The sequence below is a fragment of the Carcharhinus amblyrhynchos genome, chromosome 14 (genome assembly GCF_965287045.1).
Source record: "Carcharhinus amblyrhynchos chromosome 14, sCarAmb.v2.hapA, whole genome shotgun sequence".
Taxonomy (NCBI): Eukaryota; Metazoa; Chordata; class Chondrichthyes; order Carcharhiniformes; family Carcharhinidae; genus Carcharhinus; species Carcharhinus amblyrhynchos.
Window position 1 is genome coordinate 50,216,277 of NC_137337.1, and position 5,775 is coordinate 50,222,051.

Sequence of the window (5,775 nt, forward strand, 5' to 3'; positions counted from 1 at the left end):
ATTTAGATGAGGAAATATGGGAAGAGACTGGAGTAAAGTACAAACAGCATGGAGTGGTTGGGCTGCAAGGATATAGGGCATAGAAACAAACCGGAGTAATCCAAAAGCAGAGAAGATGCTGGAAATTGAACAAAAACACAAGTTAGAATTATATAGCAGCACTGTTTGCGTGTGTGAATCCACAAGTTGACATTTTAGATGCAGACTCAAAAATGGAAGAGGCAGACAGGGATACTAACACAAAATCCTCACATTTGATTGTGAGCAAATATAGAGAAAGCTCAAATGAAATGACGTTGCACTTTAAGCAATGAGACGTTATAGGAAACAAAGGATGCGTGCACAAGCAAGGGAATGGAGAGAAAATGGAACAGATGGAAAACCTGGAGAGAGGTCAGCATACTGTATTACAGAAAATAAAAATTGTGTTAACATGACTCATAACAAGTATGACAACTGTGGGAGAGAAAGTAAGTGGTCAATTGTTGTATCTCTTCATTGAGCATAAAAAGGTAACTGAAAACCCGGGGAAGTGCCGGAAGATTGGAAAACGGCTAATGTTACGCCGTTGTTTAAGAAGGGTGCCAGGCAAAAGGCGGGGAATTATAGGCCGGTTAGTTTAACGTCTGTGGTAGGTAAAATGTTAGAATCCGTCATTAAGGAGGAAATTGCGAGGCATCTTGAAGGGAATTGCTTGATAGGGCGGACGCAACACGGTTTCATTAAAGGGAAGTCGTGTCTGACAAATTTACTGGAGTTCTAATGAGGATGTGTCTAGGGCAGTGGATAGAGGAGAGCCGGTGGATGTGGTCTTTCTGGATTTTCAGAAGGCGTTTGACAAGGTACCTCACAAGAGGTTATTGCAGAAGGTCAGGGGACATGGAGTTGGGGGTAGGGTATTAGCGTGGATAGAGGATTGGTTGTCAAATAGGAGGCAGAGAGTGGGAGTCAATGGGTGCTATTCGGATTGGCGGTTGGTGACTAGTGGGGTGCCCCAGGGGTCGGTGCTGGGGCCTCAGCTATTTACCATTTATATAGATGATCTGGAGGAGGGAACCGAGTGCAGGGTGTCGAAATTTGCTGATGACACCAAGATTGGGGGAAAGGCAAATTGTGCGGAGGGTGTGGAGAGTCTGCAGAAGGATCTAGAGAGGCTGGGCGAATGGGCCAGGAAATGGCAAATGGAATTTAATGTTGGCAAGTGTGAGGTGGTCCACTTTGGTAGGAAGAATGGTAGGAAGGACTATTACTTACGTGGCGAGAAACTGCAGCAGGCGACGGTGCAGAGGGACCTCGGGGTCCTTGTGCATGAGTCGCAAAAACCCAGCTTGCAGGTGCAGCAGGTGGTCAGGAAGGCGAACGGGATGCTGGCCTTCATAGCGAGGGGGATTGAATATAAAAGTAGGGAGGTCTTGCTGCAGCTGTATAGGGCATTGGTGAGGCCGCAGCTGGAGTACTGTGTGCAGTTTTGGGCGCCGCACCTGCGCAAGGATATTTTGGCCCTGGAGGGAGTGCAGAGGAGGTTTACTAGGCTGATACCGGAGTTGAGGGGATTGAGCTATGAGGAGAGGCTGAATAAACTAGGCTTGTACTCGTTAGAGTTTAGAAGAATGAGGGGAGATCTCATTGAGACGTATAAGATGATGAATGGGATGGATAGGATAGAGGTGGAGAGACTCTTCCCGCTCAAAAAAGACAGTAGGACTAGGGGGCACAGCCTCAAGATAAAGGGGAGGCGGTTTAGAACGGAGTTGAGGAGGAACTTCTTCACTCAAAGGGTGGTGAATCTCTGGAATTCTCTGCCCGTTGAAGTGGTGGAGGCTGCCTCGCTAAATATTTTTAAGAAGCGGGTTGATGGGTTCTTGATAAGAGAGGGGATTAAGGGTTATGGGGAGAGGGCGGGAAAGTGGAACTGAGCCACAACAGATCAGCCATGATCTTATTGAATGGCGGGGCAGGCTCGAAGGGCTAGATGGCCTACTCCTGCTCCTATTTCTTATGTTCTTATGTAAAATACTGATGGGGTAAGAGTGAACAAGCTTGTTCACTCACCACCTCTATGTCCATGGAAGAATATCCCTCACACAAATGATCCCTTTACAATCGCTCACCAACTAAAGTATAACTTCTAGCAGAATGTTTGTTTCACTTTGATGGCCAGACACAATGACTCAGCAAAAACTTGCATGCATCTAGTGTCTTTAATGCAGTAAAGCATACCAAGGTGCTTCACTAGACTATTAAAAAAATTAGACACTGAGTCACTTAAGAAAATATTAGGGGGAAGACCAAAAGCCAAAGCAAAGAGGTAGTTTTTAAAAGGGTGTCTTGCTGAAAGAGGAAGAGACAGAGATTCAGGGAGGAAATTCCAGAGCTAAGTGCCTTAGCAGCCCAAAGGTATGGCAGTTAACAATGGAGTGATTAAAATTGGGGATTCTCCAAAGACCAGAATTGGTCCCTAATCAAATCTCAAAAGTGACCTCCTCCACACTCATATTAGCCTGGTCTCCATGTAGAAATGTTAATTTGCCTCGACTTGAGGACCTTGACTTCCTTTCTTTTAAGAATTAAATGAATATTTTATAGCACAAGTCAGGCAGACTGTCAATCAGGCCACATAACACCTACCTGTTAACTTACCCGAAACTTAGAGATAGAGTCCCAAAACATCATAATCTTACAAACCTTAAACGTAAGAAGGCAGCCTCAGAGATGGCATGGATATGTGATCATGAAACTTAATGCATTCTAATTTGATTTGAAATCAACACGCTCTTGTGGCTTTTTTAAAAAAGTATATATCCTTTCCATTTAGAGACAAGTATATTTACCAGTGGTGCAACATTTCTCCACAATTATCTTTGATATGATTTATTATTGTCACATGTATTAAGTGAAAAATATTGTTTCTTGCACACTGTACATTCAAAACATACTGTTCATTGAGAAAGAAAGGAGAGAGTGCAGAATGTAGTGGTACAATCATAGCTAGGGTGTAAAGAATGATTAACTTAATGCAAGGTAAGTCCATTCAAGTCTGACAGCGGCAGGGAAGAAGCTGTTCTTGAGTCGGTTGGTACGTGACCTCAGACTTTGGCATCTTTCTCCCCAATGGAAGAAGGTGGAAGAGAATGTCTGTGGTGCGTGGGGTCCTTAATTATGCTGGCTGCTTTGCCAAGGCAGCAGGAAGCGTAGACATAGTCAATGGATGAGAGGCTGGTTTGCGTAATGGATTGGGTGACTTTCACAACCTTTTATAGTTCCTTGCTGTCTTGGGCAGAGCAGGAGCCACATCAAGCTGCGATACATCCAGAAAGAATGCTTTCTAAGGTGCATCTGTAAACGTTGATGAGTCATAGCTGACATGCCAAATTTCCTTAGTCTTCTGAGAAAGTAGAGGTATTGGTGGGCTTTCTTAACTATAGTGTCAGCATGGGGGAACCAGGACAGGTTGTTGGTGATTTGGACACCTAAAAATATGAAGCTGTCAATTCTTTCTACTTCATCCCCATTGATGTAGACAGGGGCATGTTCTCCTTTACGCTTCCTAAAGTCGATGACAATCTCCTTCATTTTGTTGACATTGAGGGAGAGATTTTTGCTGCACCAGTTCAGATTTTCCATGTCATTCCTGTACTTGGTCTCATCATTGTTTGAAATCTGATCCACAATGGTGGTGTCATCAGCAACTTGAAAATCGAATTGGAGGGGAATTTGGCCACATATGAAGAGTATAGTAGGAGGCTGAAAACACAGCTTTGAGGGGCACCGGTGTGAGGGATGATCATGGAGGTGGTGTTACCTATCCTGACTGATTGTGGTCTGCAGTTCAGAAGTTCAGGATCCAGTCGCAGAGGGAGGTGTCAAGACCCAGGCCACAGAGTTTGGAGAGGAGTTTCACAGGAATAATATAGTGTTGAAGACTGAGCTGTAGTCAGTAAGTAGGAGTGTGACATCGATGTCCTTGTTATCTAGGTGTTCCAGAGTTGAGTGCAGTGCCAAGGAGATGGCGTCTGCTGTGGACCATTGCAGCAGTAAGAAAACTTAGTGGATCCAGGTAGTCCAGGAGGCTGGAATTTATTCGTGCCTGACTAGCCTTTTGAAGGACTTCAATGGTTTATTTGCAGAAAACAGTGTCAACAGGAATGTTTTTTAAACTGGAGTACACTTTGGGCCCCAGTCTATACAGCATATTATTCCAGTATATAGTTACTTGATTAAACTAGGTTAGCAAAAATTCTTTAATAAAACTCAGTACCTGCTCATTCAAAGGAGAGGAGGACCAAAGTTTAATAGCCATTTCAGAACCACGATTGAAATACAGCCATACAGGCAGGATCGGAATTGACAGAGAATCCCATAGTTAAACAGACTTCCTATTGAGCCTAGTGCATAGAACGGCAACTTGGTCAAAGTACTCAAGGACAACTAGTTCACCTAGGAAGCAAATGTGAACCACTATGTGTACTGGGTGAGAAAACTGCTGTCGCATTAAAACAAAATCCAAACAAATAGGGAAAATGTATAGGACAGTCAGCAAGAGTATTTCATGGTATAACTTTTCAAGTCTAACCCCCAATAATTAACTTGGTTTGCATTTTCCACATAATGCTTTTTTTGTTTAGAACCTGCCTTCATTTACATCAAGACTGATGAATTTAGAAATTAAAAAACATTCACCAAGAAGAGAGAGTATTGTAAATATGACTAATTTATCATGGGAACAACAAAAGGACAGTAAAGATTATTTTCTCTGATAGTGAAGAAAATAGCAAATTTCACAGATTTCTCAATCCAAAAGGAGGCCCTCACATTCCTGAAATCAGTAGGCACCTTCACTCCATTTTCTAAACCTAAAACAGTATATCGAGGTATGCTTATTTTAGTTTTACTGATCCTATGAATTTGTTCAGCCTTCCTATAGAAAGGATTCACGTAGAATGTGATAAATTTAAAATATTACAATTGGTGAATGTGGTACCCTCGTTCACTGTAAATGGGAAAGGCACTTGCAAAATGCATTTATTAGGTGATATTTGGTATGTTCAATGTCTTCTTATTCATCTGTTTCAAACAAAAGCATTTCTTACACCAGAAAACAGATGCCTTCTCCTCTCCCCATCTCCATTCTCCTTAAGAGCCCAGTCTTCTTCCAATACTGGCCTCTCAAGCAACCGCAAGCCCCAACCCCATTTCTTTCATCTCAAGGCAGACATCAAAATAGACCCAAAACCCTGGCGATCTTTTCCTTAAACACAAACGTCTGCCTCTTGACCATGTTCTGCTTTTAAGCCACAGGCTCAAACTACCATTTTTGTCAAGTTATCAATAATTTCTTATTTATTATGCTTCTGCAAAACATTGCAATGTTCCAATATGTTAAATGGGTGCAATACAAGTGAAACTTGTCATTTAGTTGTGATGTGCCCTCTATGTTTAGAGAAAAACAAGAAGAGTAGGGTTATTTCCTAATACTTTTCTGCCACAAAACATGGAACAGTTTGAATCATCTCTTTTCCAACTTGAGTACAACCACTTCTTAAACCAACAAGAGCACAAAATGGCTTTGCAGCTAAGGGGACAAAAACACCCTGAAACTTTTCTTAGCTGTGAGAACGTCAACCATCTACCACTTCCCCAAGATGCTTGGCCAAGCACTTTTACATGTGAGGAATTGTGACTTTGAAAGAGTCAGCATTTCATCGCACAGGATACCAATCCTTAACATGCTACGGCATGAAAATTCTGTAAAAGCACAAAAAATCCACACGATAG